The following is a 25,591-nucleotide window of genomic DNA, read 5'->3' on the forward strand; positions in this document are numbered from 1 at the left end:
AGAGAAGAAACCTCCATCCAGCCTTCTGTTGGATGACATGAGCCAATTGCTCAAACAGACCTTCAGCTTCTTGGAAACTATCCTATGTTTAATTGCACTTCCTAAGATTCCTGGAGCCAAAAATTACTGAGCCTTTTGGGATTTCTGCAAACTGGTTACTTCTGGCCTTTTCCTACCACTGGCTTAGTATTTATTATGTTCGGATTTGCTCATTTAAATATTACTTCCTTTTTTTCTTTCAGAATTTTGGTGCTTTTTATTTCTTTTCCAGGTTTTTGTTCTTGTGGGGTTTTATCTTGAAAATAATCCCTCTGTATCATTTCATGGTATTTTTGGAAAGATTTGGTATTTAGACAACTATCATAAAATGAAGTCTCCTTTGTTTAATGGCCTTATAAAAACATTATGCTGTGAATAAATGAGAATTTACTTATCCAGTCAAATATTTTGTTTTTTTAAGTATGTTGTTAGACAATTAGAAAATGTCCCAGTTGAAGACTAAGAAATGCTATTTCAAATTTGTGTTTATTTTACTATGTGAACCTTGAGCATATTTTCATTAGTTTAGAAAACATTTGTTTTTCTTCACTTGATCTTAGCCAAAAGGCTGAGAAGCAATGACATTTGTTTTTCTTTAATGTGAACTACCTATCATGCTTTTTCCCTCATTTTTCTGTTGAAATTTTGGTGTTTCTCTTCTGAAATTTTATGTCATGTGCTGTTAGTAACACATAATTCCTTTAGGCTGACTCTGAGCACACTGCCTATGAGTTAATCTGCTCTGCAAGGAGCAGCACTGTTCAGTCAAAGCTGCTGTCTAGGCCGGGCGCGGTGGCTCATGCCTGTAATCCCAGCACATTGGGAGCCCAAGACAGTCGGATCACCTGAGGTCACGAGTTCGAGACCAGCCTGACCACATGGTGAAACCCTACTAAAAATATGACAAAATTAGCCGGGCGAGGTGGCGGGCACCTGTAGTCCCAGCTACTTGGGAGCCTGAGGCAGGAGAATCATTGGAACCCGGGAGGCGAAGCTTGCAGTGAGCCGACATCGCATCATTGCACTCCAGCCTGGGCGACAGAACGAGACTCCGTCTCAAAAAAAAAAAAAAAGCCTGCTGTCTGACACCAAAACAATGGACGTATTCCAGTTTGGTTTTTGTCTTTTGGCTTCACTTATGTTGTATGCTTCTGTGTGTTTGTAAAGTAGAACTCTAATAAAATTTACTTTTAACTTCTTCAAACTGAATATTTATTGGATGAGAAAATTATAATATCACTTGAAAACGTTGTAATGTTTCAATAGTTTTCAATTTTGTCTCCATATTAAAAATGTTTTCTAATAAATAACACTCCTAACATATTCTGAAATAAGACATCAATAAGGAGCACACGATCTTGTGAACACTCATGACGTGATGCACCAGCCCGTTCCCTTGTCTGCCCCAGCTTCACGCCACTGCTCCTCAGTCTCCCCCTCACCCCCCAGGGGCTCCCCTCTTTCCGCCTTTCAGGTCCTCTCAGCTCTTTCAGAGGCGCAGAGTGGTGTAGAATGAAGATTCTGTGGGGGAGTCATAACTTAGAGTCTTCCACTTGAAACCCAAACCAAGAAGTGTGGGGAGAGAAGGCTGGGGACAGATTACTGGAGATTGCCAGTACCCTAGAGTCAGGGGGAGCAAGAGGAGCCCCTGGGAGATACTGAAAAGGAATGATTACAGCAGTCAGAAAAAAAGTTGTCAAGACAGCACCACAGAAATTAAAAAGAAGAGAGTTGACTGGGCGCAGTGGCTCATGTCTGTAATCCCAGCACTTTGGGAGGCTGAGGTGGGCAGATCACGAGGTCAGGAGATCGAGATCATCCTAGGCAGCATGGTGAAACTCTGTCTGTACTAAATATACCAAAATTAGTTGGGCATGGTGGCACGTGCCTGTAGTCCCAGCTACTTGGGAGGCTGAGGTAGGAGAATCACTTGAACCCAGGAGGCAGAGGTTTCAGTGAGCCAAGATCACACCACTGCACTCCAGCGTGGCAACAGAGTGAGACTCCGTCTCCAAAATAAATAAAAAATAATAATAAAATAAAAAGAAGAGAGTTTTTAGAAGAATAGTTGGAAGAACTAACAGTTTTAGAGATATCAGATAATAATACCACCAGCAGTAGTCTGCTGGAGAATTCTATCCTGATCAGAGGAGGGTCATTCCTTTTGTTGTAACCGGGCCTTCACCTGATTGGATGGGGTGCACCTACAGTCTAAAGGATAATCCTCAGAGTTTATTGATTTAATGGTAATCTCAGGCAAAACCACCTTCCAAATAGACACACAAAATTAACTGTCATGGAGTGGTAGAGAAAAAATGTACCTGTTTAGTGAGATGAATAGAGAAAGAAAGGGGAATGGGTGCAATAAATGAGATGATCAATTGGGGAATTAAGTGGACTAGAGAAAAAAACAATACTATGCGAGAAGTTTTTCTTTTTATTATTTTGTTTTTTAAAGATGAATGAAACATAAGCATGTTGTTTTGCTGGGGAAACGCAGTAGCAGAGATGAAGAGCAGGAAGGTTTTCAGGGTCGTAGTGTCGGCTGTCACTTCTGAGCCTCAATTTTCGCAGATTCTCACAAGAAGTTCTGGCCCTGATTCATGGATTTTTGCTAGCTATATCTACTAGTATCTCCCACCATTCCATATGCAATACAGTTAAGTTTAGTTTTTCCATTTCCCTTTATCAAAACCTTCCCCTAATTTCACCTTTCACATGTCTGTCAGTGACGTCAGTAAACGCCCAAAGGTCTATGACCTTGCAGAAGAAATCACAAACACACGCATGAACATGAACTGTTTCACCTTAAGAACTCTACCTTGTTATTAGCCGACCGTGGTGGCGGCTGCCTGTAGTCCCAGCTGCTCGGGAGGCTGAGGCAGGAGAATGGCATGAACCCGGGAGGCGGAGCTTGCAGTGAGCCAAGATCGCGCCCCTGCACTCCAGCCTGGGCAACAGAGCGAGACTCCGTCTCAAAAAAAAAAAAAAAAAAAAAGAACTCTGCCTTGTTGATTGTACATACTTACTGGAATCTTTTATTTTTTATTACCAGGATTTGCGGTCGCAGGTCTTTTTTCCTGATCACAGTATTGATATATCACGAGAACCATCAGGATAGCTCCCCAAGGAAAGGTTTCTCAGGAGGTTTTGCAGAGGGGGAGTGATTTTCATGATTCTCAGCAGTTCTTGAAGAGAGAATGCAGAATCTCAGCTCTGGTATTCCATGGAATCTCTGTTGTTTTATTCGCAGAGTCGCTTTGCCCATTTTTCCTCCTTGCATTTATTAGAGAGAAAGGCATCTGGTTATCACCATTGGCCTAAAAAGATTTAGTAATTAAGGATCTTCTTAAAATTCGCATTCTATAGAATTAAGATGCACAGATGAGAAGGTGTTTCATGGAAAATAAACTTTGCAAGCAAAATATAAAAACCCATTTATAATAGGAAGAATTGTGAGTCAGCTAGCTATCTCAACCCTTCAAGGCACACAGAGCACCACAGAAGTGAATTACACTGAATTATCCAATATTTGAATCTTGCCGCTGATTGAAAAATGGTAATTTTTACAACAAAATTGACTAAATAAAGTGTTGCTCCATTTGTACACTGGAGAATATACAGCTATTATAGAAAAGGTGGAACATCTATAGAGATGCTCGTCAGCCAACAGTGGGATTACTTCTCAGTAAATCCATTATAAATTGGAAATACTGTAAGTCAAAAATGCATTAGGTACCCCCAAGTAACCTGACTTGATCACTACACATTCTCTGCACGTAACAAAGTATCACACAAGCCCCATAAATATCTACAAATATTATATATCAATAAAAAATGCCTTTAATACCCCTAGCCTCCTGAACATCTGCGCTTAGCCTACCTTAAGTGTGCTCTGAACACTCACAGCAGCTACATCTGGGCAGAAGCATCTGGCAACACAGTGCACTGCAGAGTACTGGCTCCTTACCCAGGTCATCACATGGCTGACTGGGAGCTGTGGCTCGTTGCCACCACACAGCATCGAGAGAGTATTCTGCCTCTTTCTACTGAAGCATATTGCTTTTGCATCATCTTAAAGTCACAAAACTGTAAGTCAAACCATCATGTCAGGGAATGTCTGTACATGCTGATAAAGAAATTTTTCCAGGGCCAAGCGTGGTGGCTCATGCCTGTAATCCCAGCACTTTGGGAGGCCCAGGTGGGTAGATCTCCAGGTGGGCAGGTCACCAGGTCAGGAGATCGAGATCATCCTGGCCAACATGGTGAAACCTCGTCTCTACAAAAAAAAAAAAAAAATACAAAAATTATCTGGGCGTGGTAGTGCATGCCTGTAGCCTGTATTCCCAGCTACTTGGGAGGCTGAGGCAGAAGAATCGCTTGAACCCGGGAGGCAGAGCTTGCAGTGAGCTGAGATCGTGCCACTGCACTCCAGCCTGGTGACAGAGCGAGACTCCGTCTAAAAAGAAAGAAAGAAAGAAAGAAAAATTTCCAATATCCACTGGAATATAAAATGTGCAAAGGTATAATATACTCCATGTACTGGAAAAATATGTTCATACACTGAAAAGAGATTTCTGAAAAAATGTCCTAGAAACTGGCAGCAGCGCTTGTCTCCAGCTAGAGGGAACTAGGTGGCTGGGATGCGGAGAAAGGCAGGAAATCTACTTTTCCTTATATGTGCTTTGGATTTTTTGAATTATGTACATTTTAAAATATGTACTTCCAGTACATGTTTTAAAAGGAATGAAAATTTTCGTTATCAATTTTGGGGAAGGAAAGCAAAGAAGCAGCAGAGACACTGGGGCAAGAACATAAGGTAGTTTGGGAAAGGTGGGATTGTGACGTGCTGGACCTCCAGCATCCGAAGTGATGGTCACCCACACGAATAAGGCGGGCCTGGTCTGGGCTCCAAGCCAGAAGTAAAGGCTGTCACTGAGCCAAATCCTTCCGAGGCCATTCAAAACTTCCCTTTATCTAGCGGCACAGTACCTGAGATACAACCTGTCCTCTATGAATGCCATTTTCACCTAATGACTGCCGTGAAGAAGAGTCTAGTGACCTTCTAGAAGAGTCTACAGCTTACAGTGGCCTGCAATGCTGGCTATGCAACAGGCTGTCCTGTGATGTCTTAACAATATAGCACTGTGCGGTCCCTCCCTGGAATTAATAATCAAAGTTTCCAGAGCTGAGGTCCAAAAACCACTGGATTGCAGTTTTTAACAGGCAGGTAGGTAGCAGGCAAGGAGAAGGGGTTGGCTTAGTACCAGGAAAATTAAATGAAGAAAGTGAGGCATCTACTCTAAAATTGGATCCTTCTTTCCTGACCTACCTTCAGCTCGGGACTATGAACACAGTCTCTGAAGAGCCCTGTGTGCTTCTTGCCAGAACATTTTTCTGAAAAAATAATAATAGCTGCCATTCATTGAGCACATGTTTTATTCCAGCACTGAGCAAGGAGTTTTAGATTGCTGACTTTCATTCTCACAGTGCCTCAGTGAGGAAGGCATATCTGTCTTACAGATAAGCATCGCAAGCTGAGAAAAGTAAGATAACTGCCCGAAGTCAGGAGAGCAGTGGATCTCTGTATTAATTACTCTGCTGCACTGCCTTTAAGTTTCAGAGACTTGCGAGCTCAGAGGAAATCCCGTACTCTAGGAACAGGGTGGGGGGATTGGATTTGGAGGGCCCAGGAAGCTGGCTGCGTGCCGCGTGCTCGGGGGTGCTCTCTGCCAGAGCCTGAAGCCTTGAGCTCCACTTCTGCACGGCAGCATCTCAGACTCCAGGGCCGTGCTCACCTTTGTACAACACCTTTACTTTCACATTAGTGCTTTGCCCTTACAGGGGTCGGCTAGGCTAGCAGAGAGATAGGGATGTTTACTGGGGAGAGAAGCACATGATCACAGTTAAGAGGCTTAACTTACATTCCCCTCCAGCTCCTACCCACTCACATTGAGATGTCAGAGGGTCAGGGAAGTTCTGGGTAGAGAAAGGTGGGTCCCTGGCTAGGGGTCCACCCTCAGGCCTGTGCCCACAGACCTAGGTGAGGACGGGCACTCCTGTCTTCATGCCCAAATACTGCATTTTCCAAGACCTCCCTGGCCCACTACGGTCCCGACCTGTGCCTATAAAAACCCTGAGACCCTAGCAGGCACAGACACAACCCACTGGACTTTGAGAGGAACATGCCCGTGTTAGAGTACACAGGCAGCTGGACGTCCAGAGGAGCAGAAGGGGGAAGAACACGCTGGCAGGCCATCAGCCGGCGGAGATGCGGGGCGGAGGGGAATCTGGCCGGGGCCATTGGAGGGGAGTCCGGCCACCCAGCCGGATTTTCCAAGGGAAAATCACCTTCTAAATCCATCCCCTTCCCCCTCCCCACCCACCTGCTGAGTGCTACTTCCTCCATCATTTAATCCCACTCCATCCCCTTCCCACTCCCCACCCACCTGCTGAGAGCTACCTCCAACATTCAATCAGACCTTGCACTCATTCTCCAAGCCCACATGTGATCTGATTTTTCTGGTACACCAAAGCAAGAACCCAGGGTACAGAAAGCCGCCTGTCCTTGCAATAAGGCAGAGGATCTAATCGAGCTGATGAACATGACACCTACAGATGACGAAAGCTGAGAGCACCCTGTAACACACGCCCACTGGGGCCTCAGGAGCTGTAAGCATTCACCCCTAGACACTGCCATGGGGTTGGAGCCCCACGACCTGCCCGTCTGCATGCTCCCCATACAGGTCTGAGCAGCAGGGAACTGAAGTCAGCCACTCCCCGTTTTGCACGCCATGTGAGGGAGACAAGGGAACTTGTCCCGTTTCAACGTGAGAAAAACTCTAGAATTAGTCCATTTGAAAAATTGAGGCTGTGGCCTGGCGCAGTGGCTCACGCCTGTAATCCCAGCACTTTGGGAGGCTGAGGCAGGTGGATCATGAGGTCAGGATATGGAGACCATCCTGACCAACATGGTGAAACCCCGTCTCTACTAAAATACAAAAAATTAGCCAGGTGTGGTGGCGGGTGCCTGTGGTCCCAGCTACTCGGGAGGCTGAGGCAGGAGAATCACTTGAACCCGGGAGGCAGAGCTTGCAGTGAGCCGAGATCGCACCACTGCACTCCAGCCTGGGCGACACAGTGACTCCATCTAAAAAAAAAAAAAAGAAAAAGAAAAAGAAAAATTGAGGCTTATCTCCTCACCATCTCTGACAGCCCTGCTCTCCTTGGTCCCCTCTCAGGAAGCCCATGCATCAGGACCCCCACCCTCCAGAGGTGTTCTGCCCATCCCTCCTCACACAGCTCCCCACTTTCCCAACTCGCCACTATGGCCCCAGACAGTCCATTGTTTGGTGCACAATTTATCTTAAACTTTTGAAATCTTCACTGAATATTTTTTTTTCTATCTTCTTGCTTTAACCAAAACTTGGATATCCACTGAGCACAGTGGTTGCCTATAATTCTTTTTTTTTTTTTTGAGTTGGAGTTTTGCTCTTGTTGCCCAGGCTGGAGTGCAGTGGCGTGATCTCGGCTCACTGCAACCTCCACCTCCTGGGTTCTCCTGCTTCAGCCTCCTGAGTAGCAGCTGGGAATACAGGTGTCCACAACCACTCCCTGATAATTTTTGTATTTTTGGTAGAGACGGGGTTTCGTCATGTTAGCCAGGCTGGTCTTGAACTCCTCACCTCAGGTGATCCACCTGCCTTGGCCTCCCAAAGTTCTGGGATTAGAAGTGTGAGCCACCGTGCTCAGCCAGTTGCCTATAATTCTTTAGATTGAAGCAGCTTATTCTTTCACAAACTGAAAACTTCAGAGTGGCTACTTTCATAAAATTGTTCTGCTGCCTGAGCGTGAGGCCAGTTCCTTTTGAGGCTCACAGCCTCCAGGAAGCCTGCCTGTAACGTCCCTCATGCTCATCCAGGACTCCTTGCCATTCGACACTACTCATTGGAGATTTAAAAGCCCGGGTCACTTTTTTCTCCACCCTGAACCCTGTTGCATCATCCAAAATGACTTCGGAGTTCATGGGGTTGCCACATTATGCACCCGAATTTCTAAGTTCCTTGGCCTCCTTATCTTGAGAGACAATGGATTTCATTTCATTTCAGCCACAGCTTCCCACTGGACTTTGCCATAAGAAACTGTCCTATGAAATCTGAAGTTTAAGTTACTGTGTTCACAATTTATCACTCCAAAAACTCTCTTATTATATCTCAAAACTCTGTCATGCCCAAATCCCTGTCTGTTATAAATTAAATGTCTACCTTTTCTGCCTTTTCAAATGGGAGGATCAGAAGTACTGGTAAAGAATTTCACAGCTTTAGAGATGAGTGCCGCTCTGTAACTGCATGGTATCTAAGCTCGATCATCAGGAGTCCCTGTCTCCTTAGCCACCTTGATCTCATTCTCATCAGGAGATACTTCCGACATTTTCTATTCTCTTCTGACCCCCAAGCTCATTTCATCCCCTGTAGTTAACCTTGCAGACACAGAAAAGGATTGCCCACGCTGTTCTCACTCCCACAAAATCAGCCCTGCAGAAGAATCCCTATCCACGCCCACCCTTTCCCTTTTCTCCCCTTACAGTGACACGGCATATAAAGCTAATGCTTTCTACTTCATTATATTTTTTTAAAGTCTGTGCTCTGAATTGTATTTCCTTCCACTAACTCAGTAAGCGTAGTCTTAATGATGACATCTCCCTGCTATATTTTCAATCTTTCCTTGCTCATCAGCATGAAAGTGTATTTATTTCCTTCCCAACTTGAAAAAACAAAACTCCGGTTCCTTGGCTTCATACACCTTTTTAAAGTGTTGTCTATTTAGTTGTAAATGTTGTCTCCATCATCCCATTAAACTGTTTTCCCAATGAATGAAAACCTACTTGTTGCTGGGTCCAACCCTTTAAAAGCTTTACTTCTATTTTTACTCTATCTTAAGAGCTAAATTGTTTTGAATTCCTAGACACCACTGCTGTCTCTACACCACACCAAGCTCTCAGGCTATATTTCTCCATCTTTTTTCTAGGCATCTCTTTCTCTAATATATATATATATTTTCTCTAATATATAAATAAATATATATATATTTTTCTCTAATATATAAACATATATATATATATATGTTATTATTTTTTTTTTTTGAGATAGAGTCTTGCTCTGTCGCCCAGGCTGGAGTGCAGTGGCATGATCTTGGCTCACTGCAAACTCCTCCTCCTGGGTTCAAGCGATTCTCCTGCCTCAGCCTCCCGAGTAGTTGGGATTACAGGCACGCACCACCATGCCCAGATAATTTTTCTATTTTTGGTAGAGACCGGTTTTCACCATGTTGGCCAGGATGGTTGCGATCTCTTGACCTTGTGATCTGCCCGCCTCGGCCTCCCAAAATGCTGGGATTACAGGCGTGAGCCACCGCGCCTGGCCTTTCTCTGTTCTTTAAAAGCTGTTCTTCAGGTTTTGGTTTCAGCACATCAATCTCCTTTCTTTACTGCATTAAACAAAGTTTATGGGGGGCCGTTGTTGGGACTGCGCTCCTACACTGGGCCCCACAGACCCGTCCAAGCCACATAATCAAGCTGAACTTCAAAACCGTCGGCTTTCCAAAGACAGGAGACTTGCAGCCACCAATCAGAAGGGGCCCAGTTGACCTGAGCCGGCCTGGTAAAGAAGTACCATTTGCTTTAACCTTATGAGAAAAGTAACTTTTGAAATTAGCAGTCTGCTTTCATCCCAGTTTCTGCCTTCCTCAGTCCTTCTCTGCCTATAAAGCTAAACCCACACGTTCAGCTCATCACAGCACCCACGCTATTTTGTAAAATGAGATGGTGTCTGGTCCTATAATAGCTAATAATAGCCAATGAAATTTCAACTAAATTTGTTGTTAATTTTTTTTAACAACCAATTTATTTTTATGGCTTCAATTTCATCGCTCCCAAATCATTTTCTGGAACTAAGTCCTTTCTCCTGAACTTCAAACCTACATATCCAGCAAGTCCTGTAGACTTCCAGGAACCTCCAACTGAATGTTGCAAAATATTAACTTATAGTCTTTTCCCTCTAGCCTGTCTTTCTTTTTTTTTTTTCCCTTTGGTTTTTAATCCATTTTTTAGCTTTATTGAGGTATAATTGACAAATTAAAATCGTGTATATTTAAGGCGTACAACATATTTTGACATAATACACACTGAGGTAATCACTACAATCAAGTTAATTAGCATATTTACCCCACTAGCCTTTCTTTTTCCTCTTCTAATACAGATGAATGACATCACCAACAATCCAGTTTCCAAAGCCAAAAATTCTTCTTCTCTTACATTATATCTAATTCATTCTGAAAATTTGAAAATTCAGTCTCTGAAGCTGCTCTTAAAAGAATTCCCTTCCTAGTCAGGCACGATGGCAAGAGCCTGCAGTCCAAGTTACTTGGGAGGCTAAGGCAGGAGAATCCCTTGAGCCTAGAGTTCAAGTCCAGCCTGGGCAACATAGCAAGACAGTTACTGAAACACTTCAGCCTCTGTGTAGGTCCTGCTGCTCGCCACACAGAAAGTCAATGACTGAGACGATGAGTATTGCCAAGGAAGACGGCTTTAATCTTTGCTGCAGCCAAGAAGATGGAACTCAGTCTCAAATCCATCTCCCTGTGGTACTAAAACCAGAGGTTTTTATAGCAGGGAAGAAATGTAACAGTGCGTAAGAAAACAGGAACCAGGGAGGGGCAAGGAAGCCATCATGATGAATGAGGCATTCAGCATCTCATTGGATGTGCTGATCTGGTGACTTTCAGTTCTTTGATACTCTTTTTCTGAGAGGCCTGAAGGTCTTTTCCTGAGGGATAAACTCAGAAAAAAAAATATGTTAATAAGTTTCAAGCTTTAAGACCAGGCGGGTCAATTTCTGTGTTTATAAAAAAACACAAAACCACATCTCTAAAAAACAAATAAATACATGAATAAGAAAAGAATTTCCTTTCTGTCTAACTGCACTGTCATTTCCCTGACCTAACTACGGTCATTTATCAACTGGATCATTACATTAATTTCCAAGTTGGTTTTGCTTCCAGTCATTCTCATTCCAATTCATTCTCTAGATTTTTCAAAAATTAAGTCTTATAGATGAATTTCTTCCCCATAAATTTTCAATGGCTTCTTAAATAGGTCCCATATCTCATGATCCATCAGCCTGTATCTTGAGAGGCCATATTGCACTATCTTACTGCTTCTATCTATACACACACACTCTCTCTCTCTCATTCCACACTTCACCCATATTGGATAATTCATGTTCTCTTTTGATGTCAACCCTTTTGCTCATGTCTCATTTGCTCAGAAAACTTCCCTGTTTGTCCTATGCCTCTTCTCTTGCCTCCAATACACTGCCTTGTCTGAATGGGGTCATCTTTTAATCACCCTTTAGCCTCCTCTCCGACACCATTTTACCTGAAACCTTCCTAGAATCTGTACCAATAATATTAATTCAAGTGGAGTCTGCTCTTTCTCATAATCACTACTCACACCGTCACCGTGGCCACTCCACAAACTACGCTGGGGTGGAGCAGTGGGATGGGGAGTGAATTTAATTTGGAACATGAGGTGTCTGAAGTACCCTTGTTTATCCATGAATAAATTTATAGATATAATGGTCTGAAGCTTGAAGAGATCTGGGATTGAGATACAGATCTGAGAATTTTTGGAATATAGATGAGAACTAAAACCATTGGAGGGGATGAGATATTTGGAGAGTGTGTGCAGAATGGGAAGAGGCGAGAAGAGAAGACAGAAGAGGAGAAGGGAGGATAGGAAGCAGGACGGACGGAACACTGAGCGTGAGGAGGGTTCGTTGGCCCCACCCAGGAACGTGGTTGGTTCTTTGGATAACCAGCATTCTGATCTCTTGGATAATTACATCTTTCCCCATTGTGTTCAGCCTTGGTGTATCAAAAATCAATTGCTGTGCCCTGCTGTAGCTGAGGAATGTGATTAAAATCTCCTAGATCATCTTGTCTTGAGTAGAGTAGCACGAGGACAGGAAAAGACACAATAGTTGTAGAGTATTTATTTTAGATCAGGAAAACTGTTGAGGCTCTCGCATGAGTTCTTGCTGCTCAGATTCCTGAGGCTTCATGGTTTCCCATCCTCTTATAAATAATTCTACTTCTTTTTTTTTTTTTTTTTTTTTTTTTTTAGAGGCGGAGTCTCGCTCTGTCGCCCAGGCTGGAGTGCAGTGGCGCGATCTTGGCTCACTGCAACCTCCGCCTCCCGGGTTCACGCCATTCTCCTGCCTCAGCCTCCCGAGTAGCTGGGACCACAGGCGCCCGCCACCTCGCTCGGGTAATTTTTTGTATTTTCAGTAGAGACGGGTTTTCCCCGTGTTAGCCAGGATGGTCTCGATCTTCTGACCTTGTGATCCGCCTGCCTTGGCCTCCCAAAGTGCTGGGATCACAGGCGTGAGCCACCGCGCCCGGCCCATAATTCTGCTTCTTAAGCCTTCGCTTACAGCCAGGGAGTTACAGATATGGTTCCAACAAAGTCCATTCCTGCTTAGAATGCCAGAGCCAGCTTTTTTCTTTTTTCTTGCCGTGCAAGAACTCAGTTACACTAAGGAAAAACGACATTCATGCGATGTTAGATACTAGGAGGAAACTCCAAATGAGATAGAACAGCTTCTAAGGGTGCCATTCAAGATGTTTCAAGAACCAGAGAACTGATGACAAAAGGAAAATGAGTATTTCAAGATGAAAGTCATTATTAATAGAGTGGTTTAAATATTTTACTAGTTTTATTAAATAAATTAATGAAAAATATAAAAATAAATTTAAAGTTATATCTCACTTGTATTTTTAGTTACTCATCAACTTTTGTTTTTTAATTGTGTTCTTCTTATAGATTGTTTTGTATTTTTCTTTTCTAACCTTTGAATGTATGACTTTTTATTCGTATTTTCTATGCTAGTAATGAAAGCATTTAAAGTGTATTTTAAAAAATAAAGCTAATTTATTCCATTATTTTAGTATTTGTTATTGCTCCTTTAAATATATTCTTTTATTTTAGTTTTGATTTCATCTTTGACCCAGGAGATCTTTAAGAGTGAGTTTTGAAAATATTAATGTATAGGAACAGGAAACAAAACACCACACATTCTCTCTTATTAGTGGGAGCTGAATGAAGAGGACACAAGGTGGGGACAACACACACTGAGGCCTGTGAGGGTGTGTGGGTGGAGGGAGAGCATCAGGAAGAATAGCTAATGGATGCTGGGCTTCCTACCTTGGTGATGGGATGATCCGAGCAGCAAAGCACCATGGCACATGTCTACCCATGCCACAAACCTGCACATCCTGCACATGCACCCCTGAACTTACACAAAATAAAAGTTGAAGAAAAACAAAACAAAACAAATTGAACATATTTGGCCAGTTCTATTTTATCTTCTGGGAATAGTTTCTCCTTTTTTGTATTATGGTTAAAGAATGTGGTTATTTATTTCATTTTGGAAATTATCAAAGTCATGTTTTTATGTGTAATTTCAGATACGCTTTAAAATAAATGTCCTACAGACACTTGTTTTCAGCTTACAGAATTGAACAGACACAAACATAAACAAAGTCTTTTTCATTATAATATTTAGTCAGTTGTATCCATTATTTCTGGTCTCTTTGATCTGTTACAGAACTGGATGAGTGTGTTGAAATTTCTTAGGATGGTTACATTTCCATTGATTCCTGCAGTTTTACTTTAGTGTGGGAGATTAAAAAGTAAAGACTCATGAGAGTTACGTTCTCCACTGTGAATTATGCTCCTTATAAATTACAAAGTGCCCTTCTCATTTTCTTTTCATTTGCCTTGAATCCAATGTGGTCTAGTATCAGCAGCTGAACTGCGGTTTGTTTCCGTGTTTAATCGTCTGCTATGTATTGTTGACTAGCGTTTACATGCTGCCCTGCTTCGTCCCTTCCTTCTAGGCAGAATATTTTTTTACTGCTTCGTCCCTTCCTTCTAGGCAGAATATTTTTTTACTATAGCTTTTTTTTAAAAAAACAATATGAAACTTGTTTCCCCTTTTTTAAAAAGGTGAGTTTATCTACTTAACCTTATAGTTATGTTTGGATTTAATTTTGCTTTATTAGATTTTCTCTTTTTAATGACTGCTGTTTGGAAACCGCCTGGTTCCTTGATAGCCAGGGCATCACTGAGGTCATTTTTTAACCTTTCTCATTACCATAGTACTTAAAATCATCACCATCATTTTAAAGAATAAACAACATGATAATCTCTCTCTCTCTCTTTGTGTATATATATGTGTGTGTGTGTGTATGTATATATATACTTTCTCTATATATTCATATAGATAGTATACCTATTGACACAACACGAATACACTATAGATGTGTGTGTGCGTGTGTGTGTGTGTCAGTGTATGTTTGTATTTCATATTTATAACACCCCAACATGACACATGCTTTTTACTTAGGTACACATGTTAACATAGTTTTAGAGATGAGAAATTGAGGAGAAGCAAAATTAAGAAACCTGTTCCAATGTAACCTGGCAAGTTGGCAGATCTGGCATATTAATTAATGCATTATGTGCTATTACTTTCGTGGCCTCTGAGCACTTTTTTTTTTTTTTGAGATGGAGTCTCACTCTGTTACCAGGCTGGAGTGCAGTGGCGTGATCTTGGCTCACTGGAACCTCCGCCTCCTGGGTTCAAGTGATTCTCATGCCTCAGCCTCCCGAGTAGCTGGGATACAGCTGGCCAACGTGGTGAAACCCATCTGTACTAAAAATACAAAAAATTAGCCCGGCATAGAGGTGCATGCTTGTAATCCCAGCTACTCGGGAGGCTGAGGCAGGAGGATAGCTTGAACCAAGGAGGCGGAGGTTGCAGTGACCCGAGATAGTGCCATTGCACTCCAGCCTGGGCAACAAGAGTGAAACTCCATCTCAAAAAAAAAAAAAGGAGATTTTATTTTTAGAACAATTTTAGATTTACAGAAAAATAGAGAGATGCAGAGTTCTCATACCCTGCACCTGGTTTCTCCTATTATCAACCTCTTAACCTTTGTTACAATTAATAAACCAATTTTGATACATTACAGCAGTTTCTTGAATGACATGTTTTTCCCAATGTTAGTTTGTTACAATGTTAATTTTTTTTTTTTTTTTTTTTTGAGATGGAGTCTGGCTCTTGTTGGCCAGGCTGGAGTGCAGTGAGCGGCATAATCTCGGCTCACTGCAACCTCTGTCTCCCGGGTTCCAGCAATTCTCCTGCCTCAGCCTCCTGATTAGCTGGGATTGTAGGGGCCCACCACCACTCCTGGCTAATTAATTTTTGTACTTTTAGTAGAGACAGGGTTTTGCTATGTTGGCCAGGCTGGTCTCGAACTCCTGACCTCAGGTAAACCACCCGCCTTGGCCTCCCAAAGTGCTGGGATTACAGGTGTGAGCCATAGCGCCTGGCCTACAATGTTAATTTTTTTAAAGTGGCTTCCCAGCAAGGTCACCTGTGTGGAGTTTACAGGTTATCCCCATGTCTGTGTGGATTTTCTCCAGGTTCTCACGGTTCTTCCAGCTCCCAAAGCTGTGCTCATCGGGTTCACCAGCAAGTCTCCATGGTACCGGGGTGAGTGAGTGTGGGTGAGTGCGGGTGTGTGAGAGTGAGTGTGGATGGGTGAGGGCGAGTGTGGGTGAATGAGGGTGAGTGAGAGTGTGGCTGAGTGAATGTAAGTGAATGAGGGTGAGTGTGAATGTAAGGGAGTGAATGTGAGTGAATATGAGTGAGGGAGGGTGAGTAGATGAGTGTGGGTGAGTGTGAGTGTAAGTGAATGTTAGTGGTGGGTGAGTGTGGATGTGAGGGTGAGTGTGGGTGTGAGGGTGAGTGGATGAGTGTGGGTGAGTGTGAGTGAATGTGAGTGGTGAGTGAGTGTGGATGTGAGGGTGAGAGTGAATGTGAGGGTGAGTGTGAATTTGGGTGAGGGTGTCATCTTGCCCTGGGAGGGCGTCCTGGCCAGGAAGGGTCCTGCCTGGCACCCTGAGCTGCAGGGATGGGCTGTGGCCACCCGCGATCCTGAACTGGATAAGCAGGTAAGTCATTATCTCACTTGTTTTTATTAATCTTTCTTAAATGTACATCTAGCTGACATTTATTTCAATGTTTAATACGAGAACTGTTTTGGTCTTTACTTAGAAGTTCAGTCATGTTTCTGTGACCAGAAATACACTACAGGAACTTCACCCTGGTCTGTGGCATTAGCCTACGGGAAAATTTGTTTTGTTACAGTAATTTAGCTTCAAATCACAGTTTCCACGAACCTATGGCCAAGGTGGACTTACCGTAGACAGGATTTGCATGTGTGGTTACTGAGAGCTGCTGCGCACGAGGAGCTGGGCCAGATTCCACGGGGATGGCAAAAATGGATCAAGAAATAATTCTGTTCTCCAGCTATTTATAATGTAACATAGAAAATAAGACACACATAAATTAACTATAAGGTCATTTTTGCTCAGTGTGGTGGAAGTAGTTTAAATAAATACTAGAATATGGCCAGACACAGTGGCTCACACCAGTAATTCCAGCACTTTGGGAGGCCAAGGTGGGCGGATCATGAGGTCAGGAGATTAGGACCATCCTGGCCAACATGGTGAAACCCCGTCTCTACTAAAAATACAAAAAACTAGCCGGGTGTGATGGTGGGCGCCTGTGGTCCCAGCTACTCGGGAGGCTGAGGCAGAGCGAGACTCCATCCCCCCACAAAAAAAACACACACTTTATGTTTACATATTTATATTTATTTAGTTTATACATATATAAACTAGAAAATAGGGAGATAATTAATGAAGAGAAATGGTAGTTTGGAAGAAACAGAAAAAAACATAAAAGTAGGCTGGGTGCAGTGGTTCACACCTGTAATTAGCATTTTAGGAGCCCGAGGAACAGCTGAGGTCAGGAGTTCGAGACCAGCCTGATGCAGATGGTGAAACCCCATCTCTACTAAAATACAAAAATTCAAAAATTAGCCGGGCATGGTGGCGGGCACCTGTAGTCCCAGCTATTCAGGAGGCTGAGGCAGAAGAATCTCTTGAACATGGGAGACAGAGATTACAATGAGCTGAGATCGCGCCACGGCACTCCAGCCTGGGTGACAGAGCGAGACTCCGTCTCAAAAATAAAAATAAAATAAAATACTAGAATAATTGATAGAAGGATGTTTTTGTGACCAGAAATATGCTATAGAACTGAATTCTTCTCTATATCAATTAGCCTGTTGGAAAATTGGTTTGATTATTCCAAGAACCTGTTGAGGAGGTCTAAGGTCTCCTCCTCTATTGAGGAGGTCTGAGTGAGGCCTTACTGTCCTATTAACTAAAGTCTGTGTTTTATCCTGACATCTTTAGTTTTACCTGATGCCTTTTTCAGTTCCAGGATCCCACCTTGCCCTGAGTTGTCACGCCCCGCAGGCTCTCCTTGGCTGGGGCTGTTTCTCAGATTTTCCTTGTTTTCGAGGACCTTGACAGTTTCGAGGAGTACTGGTCAATCATTCTGCAGGATGCCCTCTGTCGAAATTTATCTGATGTTCTTCTCATCATTTGATCGGTATTACGAGTTCTGGAGAGGAAGACAAGAGCGGCAAAGCCGCGTTCCTCTCGCCTCACATCAGAGGTGCATACTACAGGATTCCTCACAGTGGATGTTGACCTTGATCCCCCTGCCGAGAAGCGTTGGTGAGGTTTCTTCATTGCAGACTCACTCCCCCCACCCCACACTGAACTCCTCAGAGGGAGGTCACTGTGTGCAGCTCACACGTACGGAGCAGTGACTCACGCTTCCCTTCTGCAGGTGCAGTGTCCATCGATTGCTAGGAATCCTTCTGTGAAGGAGATTTGTCTCTTCTCCCCATTCATTTATTTACTTGTGCTGTGCAGTCATTTATTTATGTTGGTGGAGACTCACTCCCTGCCCTTTCCGAAGTGCTCTGTGTTTAGGTGATAAATTACGTACCCATTATCTTTGTTTATCACCCACAGCTCCAGCTCATCTTACTTCTTACTTTTGTTTTGCTTTGGCCTCAGATTTGCCACTTATATTACATTTTCATGGTTGTGCTTGTGGCACATTCCGTGTCGCGTGGTGCAATCCTGGAATATTGTGGGGAATACATAATTCTGTAGGTCACGCCTGAGTACGGGAAAGAGAAGTGCACGGAAGTGTGTGTGGTGGTCTCATGCTGCACAGGTGTGGCAGCAGCCTTGTGTCTCTGGGTATCAGAAATTATACATGGAGTAGCATAAATTGGAACCATGCAAATAAATTTATTTACGAATCATGTGGCCGGGCACGGTGGCTCACGCCTGTAATCCCAGCACTTTGGGAGGCCGAGGCAGGTGGATCACAAGGTCAGTAGATCAAGACATTCCTGGCTAACATGGTGAAACCCCGTCTCTACTAAAAATACAAAAATTAGCCGGGCGTGGTGGCGGGTGCCTGTAGTCCCAGCTACTCGGGAGGCGGAGGCAGGAGAATGGCGTGAACCTGGGAGGCGGAGCTTGTAGTGAGCCGAGATCGCCCCACTGCACTCCAGCCTGGGCGACAGAGCGAGAATCCATCTGAAAACAACAACAACAACAAAAAACTAGAATCATGTACTTTCAGCTTTGCTATCAGTCATCTCACCCTTGGAAAGCCAGAATAAGTTACTCTGGGCAACGTCAAGGAAGATTTAATTTCAGATTGATGTTGTTTCCTCAGATAGTCCATTCTTCTTTCCTTTCAGTCAGTCTCACAGGCGTTTCCCCAAACAAACATCCCTGCTTGCAACTGTATCTCCTAACACAACCGATCACAAGAGCACGCAGCCAAGCTGAGGGCAGAGTATGGATGCGTGCATCTTATTCACTAACCTGCTAAGGCACTCATGCTGGATAAGACCCTCACATCTTCCCCCATTCCTAAATCCCTAATGCATCTGTCCCCTCAATCTTAGCAAGCTTAATGCTTAAAATAAACAGTTTTATGTAGAAAGTTATCCCATTGACATTTCTGGTCTTCTCCTCTACAAAGAAACTTGATATAAACATTTGTGTATAGCATTTTCAATGAGCATATGCTTTTATTTTTCTTGGATAAATACCTAAAATTGGCTGGGTCATACGGTAGGTGTGTATTTAACTTTGTAAGAAATCGCCAAACTCTTTTCCAAAGTTCCGTGTATTCTACATTCCTACTACCAGCGTGTGAGAGTTTTAGTCCCTCCACATACTGGGCAACACTTGGTACAGTCAGTTGTTTTAGCTTTAGACACGCTAGTGGGTGTGCAGTTGTATCTCATTGCAGTTTTACCAAATGGCTTTTTTGGTGATGTGTAATATAGTCTGATGGAACTCTTTCAACTTCCTTATTTTTTAAAATTGATACATAATAATCATACCCATATATGGGGTACATGTGATTATTTATTTATTTATTTATTATTTATTATTTTTTTTTAGACAGAGTCTCGCCCTATCGCCAGGCTGGAGTGCAGTGGCGCCATCTGGACTCACTGCAACCTCAGACTCCCAGATTCAAGTGATTCTCCTGCCTCAGCCTCCTGAGTAGCTGGGATTACAGGCGTCCCCCAACACGCCCAGCTAATTTTTGCATTTTTAGTAGAGACGGGGTTTCACCGTATTGGCCAGGATAGTCTGGATCTTCTGACATAGTGATCTGCCCGCCTCGGCCTCCCAGAGTGCTGGGATTACAGGTGGGAGCCACCGTGCCTGGCCATAGGTGATATTTTGATCTCTGCATACAATGCAGTGAACATGTCAGGATACCTATCATCGCAAACCTCATTTCTTTGTGTTGGAACATTTTATTTATTTATTTATTTATTTATTTATTTATTTATTTATTTATTTTTTGAGATGGAGTGTCGCTCTGTCGCCCAGGCCGGAGTGCAGTGGCGCAATCTCAGCCCACTGCAAGCTCCGCCTTCTGGGTTCACGCCATTCTCCTGCCTCAGCCTCCTGAGTAGCTGGGACTACAGGCACCCACCACCACGCCCGGCTAATTTTTTGTATTTTAGTAGAGACGGGGTTTCACCATGTTAGCCAGGATGGTCTCGATCTCCTGACCTCGTGATCTGCCCGCCTCGGCCTCCCAAAGTGCTGGGATTACAGGTGTGAGCCACTGTGCCCAGCCGTTGAGAACATTTTAAATCTAGTTATTCTGAAATACACAATAAATTATTGTTAACTACTGTTACTCTACTGTGCTATTGAACACTAGAACTTATGCCTTCTGTCTAATTATGTTTGTACTTGTTAAGCAACTTCTCTTCATCCCTCTCCACCAGTTCCCAGCCCCTGGTAACCTGCATTCTGCTATCTCTTTCAATGAGATCAACTTTTTAAGCTCCCACATATGAGTGAGAACGTATTTGTGTTTCTGTGCCTGGCTTATTTCCCTTCACATAAAGTCCTCCAGGCTCATCCATGTTGCCGTGAATGACGGGACATCATTCTTCTTATGGCTGAATAGTATTCCATTATATATATTTACCACATTTAAAAAATGAATTTAGTTTATAAATTGTCATAAATTTAACAAATTTTAAATCTGTTCATTTATTTAACAAACATGTATTAAGTCTTTTATATGCCAAGCTCTGTGTTAATGCGGCATTGGTTATACAAAGATGAATTAGATATTTATTTTTGTTTTGGTAAAGTTTGCAGTCTAGGAGCAGATGTGTTGGACATGTTCAAAGTCAAATTACAGTATATTGAGGTGTGAACTAGGTGGAAATTTGGGTTTTGAAAGTGAAAATAAGGAAAACATAAAAACATGAAAGGATCTCAATATTAGGTTATATAGAGAGAGGGGAGGCCAAGGAAAGAAAGTGGGAAGTAGAAACTGGAGATTGGAGGAAACTAGGAGAGAGAAAATTCTGAAGATTTCGAAAGAAGAAAGTTTCTCAAAGCAAGGCATGGTTAACAAATACAAATCTGAGGAGATGCCTACTGGTGTGAGATCTGAAATGAACACCTTGGGTTTGGAAAAGGGAGTCCACAAATGATCTTAATATGAGTATTTTTTTGTGTTGTAATAAAGGTGAAAGTCTTTTATCTAGCAGTAAGCTAGAAAACTTTTACTGATTTTTAAAAAGAAATTCTCTAGAAGGTTTTGATTTTTTTCTTTCCGTAGGTCACATATTTTACTCTTACTTTCATTCTCAACATTTCTAATACAAATACTATATATATATATATAATTTTTTTTTTTTTTCTTCAGATGGAGTTTTGCTCTTGTCGCTCAGGATGGAGTGCAATGGTGCGATCTTTGTTCACTACAACTTCTGCCTCGGCCTCCCAGGTTCAAGCGATTCTCCTGCCTCAGCCCCCTAAGTAGCTGAGATTACAGGCACCTGCCACCACACCCAGGTAATTTTTGTATTTTTATTAGAGACGGGGTTTTGCCATGTTGGTCAGGCTGGTCTCGAACTCCTGACCTCAGGTAATCCACCTGCCTCGGCCTCCTGAAGTGCTGGGATTACAGGTATAAGCCACAGCGCCCGGTCAAATACAATATTAATTTGGATTATATTTAGCTGTGTGTTGCTGACAGTCATACACACTATTGAGATTTTATTTCTTTTATATCATTTTCTTTTTGTTAAAGTCAATTTTAGAATTCGTATAGCATTTTTGAATTTTTGTTGTTGTTGTTATCAAACAACAATGTTTCATTCATTTCTTTTTCACTATTTGTTCCCAGTGTTTTTGGTTATATCTAAGTGTATCGTCTGAATTCTTAAAACACTAACATTTGTGGCAGTTGTTGCCGTACTGATTTTCTTCCCAGTTTTAAAAAGAATGACTGGGATTTTAAAGGGAGTTTAACATTAACTTTTAGTTTAAAATAATTTTGTTTCATCAGAAGAGAAACTATTTTTTCCTTTTTCAAAATATTTAAATTGGGAACGAATATCGTTCTTTTAAAAAATATTCTTCTGGCCGGGTGCAGTGGCTCACGCCTGTAATCCCAGCACTTTGGGAGGCCTAGGCGGGTGGATCACGAGGTCAGGAGATCGAGACCATCCTGACTAACACGGTGAAACCCCGTCTCTACTAAAAATTAAAAAAGTAGCTGGGCGTGGTGGCGGGCGCCTGTAATCCCAGCTACTCAGGAGGCTGAGGCAGGAGAATTGCTTGAACCCCGGAGGCAGAGGTTGTAGTGAGCCGAGATCGCTCCACTACACGCCACCCTGGGAAACAGAGCGAGACTGCATCTCCAAAAAATATATATTTTTCTGATGTTAGTTGAAAGTATATGTGTGTGTGTGTGTGTATTGTGTGTGTGTGTATATATATATTTGTTTTCTTCTTTCAGTCTTTTTAACCTGTGGTAATGGTGTCTATTCAGATTACTCTCTTCTCACTCAGCTGTAGATGCTTAAGACCGTCAAGCTCTCTATCTTGCCCTGTTCGGGTGGAGGCAGCGTAGGAGTGGATTTGGACCATTCCCGGTGTCTGAAACGATTGTTATTCATCCAGCGTGCCTGCAGTGAACTTCCGGCGTGTATGTTCTTCCCCTGGCCCTCTGCTTCTTACTCTCTGTAGTAGAGTGTAGCAGATCCTGTTTGTGACTTGTCCATATTCTTTTGGCCCACTGTGGAGGTCTGATGCAGCTTGGTGACAACTCCTTCTTCGTCCACCTCCATCTCTCAGAATGATGGTGTGAGGCTTCCTGAAATACACCTCACAGCTTATCTGAAAAGCTCCCCAATAAACTACTTGAACCCAATTCTTGCCTCAGAGTTTCCAGTTGAAAAAACACAGACCAAGACAGTGGGCTATGGTTTTGCTTTCCTGAGTGCACGTTGATTTCTCTTAGGAGTACCAGATCCTGCCTGGAACCACGCTCACCTGGCTGTAGTCTGAAGTCTTCCATTCTTTTATATTGACCACATTTTCCATTTCTACTTTCCTCTGACTGATCCCACTTCCCAGAAAACCCACAGAGCAGATCCTGTTTGCTGAAACCTTGCTCCAAAATGAATAGACTATTTTTTCCTCCACAGCTTAGTTGCCAGATCATGCTCCTTTGGCTATAGGATGGAGTTGAAATTTGCTACAGGCCTTTGCACATGAATTCGTCTGTTGGAAAATTTCTGAGGAGGCTATGAAGACTTGTGTGTTAGTCCCACTTGGTTGGCCCCATCCACTCTTGTTTTTTTCCTCCCCTTTCACATGGACTCATTTATTACATTCTAGAATGTCTCCAATATGAGTTTTCCTGCAGAATGGTGCACTTTATAATAATAGGTGGTTTCTTGTTCTTGTTGCTGAATGATTATGTTCCTGCAATAAATTCAGTTTGTTCACAGTATTTTAAAAAATTAAATCTATTACTAAAAAGTCTTCATTAGTATTTTCTTTGATTTTTTTTTACAGATATATTCAACATACATGGGTGTATAATTTTTAGACATTATTTTATTAAGGTTTGGAAATATATGTTTGCCAACGGGAATGAGTTAGGTAACATTTCAACTTCTACAATGTTACACAGGGGTTTACTTTTTAGAATTAATTTTTTGGACACAAACATTGTAGCATAAAATCTAATTTGCTGCACATATTTCAAGTGCTTTGAAAATGTTTTATATTTCACTTTATTTATGAGTCTACCGTATGAAAACTGTGGGTTTTTGTTACATCAATTTTTATAGTTTACTTTTTGGATACAGTTAGAATAATGAAACAACTCCCTTGACTGTACCACAGATACACAGAATACAAGTATCTCCCATACCTAATGGTAGTACAAAATGGGGTTGTGGAAAAGTTGCGGCAGAATGAAATTTCTCAGTCCTTAGATCTTCGTCATTGCTGAGTCATGTTGACATTTTTGATTAAAGGTCAGTTGGTTCTTTCATCTTCGTCCTTGAATCCTCTTCTGCCTTCTGCTTTAACCGTTGGCTCACTTTGAGTAAGGCCTTTGCCCAATTCTGGAAACTGCTGGCTTATATTATTTTCCCACTCTACTAAAACTTCAAATCTTTCTATTCATACACATAAGCAAGAATGACCCCAGCCTGTTTTTGAGAAGGTTCTTATAGCGGTGTAACGAGAGGTGCATACATGCTGATGGGCTGCAATGAGGTTCTAAAAGGGATGCCCACATCACTTACTGGAAACAAAAAGGCGGGAGTGTTGCCCTTGTGCAGAAAATAAATACTTCAGTGCTGATTAGGAGTGGCTTTACTTCACCAGAAAGTCACAGGGCAAGGCTAGTGGTTAAAATTATCTCTATGATTTTATATAAATGTAAAATCATAAGGCTGAATTATAATACATGGTCATTTTTATAGGTTAAAAAGATGATTCAATGTCAGCAATTTAATAGGATTCAACCTAATACTATTTCCTTTGTAAGTGAGAAAACGGAAGCATAGGAAGGTTAGATGACTTCTGAGATCACACAGAGCTGGCAAATGAAGTAATACACGTTAGCTTGTTATACTGTGATACTTCCCAACATGAAACCCCTGGGAGAATTTTCGGCATACTGATTTTGCTTTGATAAAACCATTCTTGCTTTTGTAAAAGCTAACTGTTTTAATAAATTAGGAAAAGGAAAAAATGGGTGCCAATTCCAACCATTGAGAAGGTTTATATAATTTAATAATCCCCATTAAATTAGGTGATATAGAGTTTATGCTTTATACATTTTAAAGTTACGTTTCACTTTCTACCTGACCCTAGATTTAGATATCAATTGCTATACATTTTGCAAGAAATATAGAAAATATATTGATTCGTCTTACTTGTTTTTACTTCCTGTCTTTTCCCTCCCTCCCTCCCTCCTTCCTTCCTTTTCCTTCCTTCCCTCTTTTTCTTCCCTCCTTCCCTCTCTCCTTCCCTCCTCCCTCCTTCCTTCCTTCCCCCTTCCTTCCCTCTCTTCTTCCCTCCTCCCTCCTTCCCTCTCTCCTTCCCTGTCTCCTTCCCTCCCTCCTTCCCTCTCTCCTTCCCTCCTTCCCTCTCTCCTTCCCTCCTTCCCTCTCTCCTTCCCTCCTTCCCTCTCTCCTTCCCTCCCTCCTTCCCTCTCTCCCTCCCTCTCTCCTTCCTTCCTTCCCTCTTTTCTTCCCTCCTTCCCTCTCTCCCTCTTTCCTTCCTTACCCCCTTCCTTCCCTCTTTTCTTCCCTCCTTCCCTCTCTCCTTCCCTCTCTCCTTCCCTCTCTCCCTCCTTCCCTCTCTTCTTCCTCTCTCTCTCCCTCCTTTCTTTGCTCTACTTGGGGTGTGTGCTTAAAACGTTCTTTAATTAATCGCTTACTTATTTTAACTTCCTTCTCGAACAAGTGTTTAAATCTAAAACTATAATGTTAAGCACTGCTTTGATTAGATTCCGTGGGAAATGATACAAAGTATTTTGATTTTCACAGTTTTCTAAACAATATGTCATCAAGTATTCAATTTTCTCTTGACCAAGTTATTATTTAGAAAAATACTTTTAAATTTTCCAGTATATGGTATTTGGTGTTTAAACTCATACAATTAATTAAAAAATTCTACAGA

The sequence above is a fragment of the Pan paniscus genome, chromosome 3 (assembly GCF_029289425.2).
Source record: "Pan paniscus chromosome 3, NHGRI_mPanPan1-v2.0_pri, whole genome shotgun sequence".
Lineage (NCBI taxonomy): Eukaryota > Metazoa > Chordata > Mammalia > Primates > Hominidae > Pan > Pan paniscus.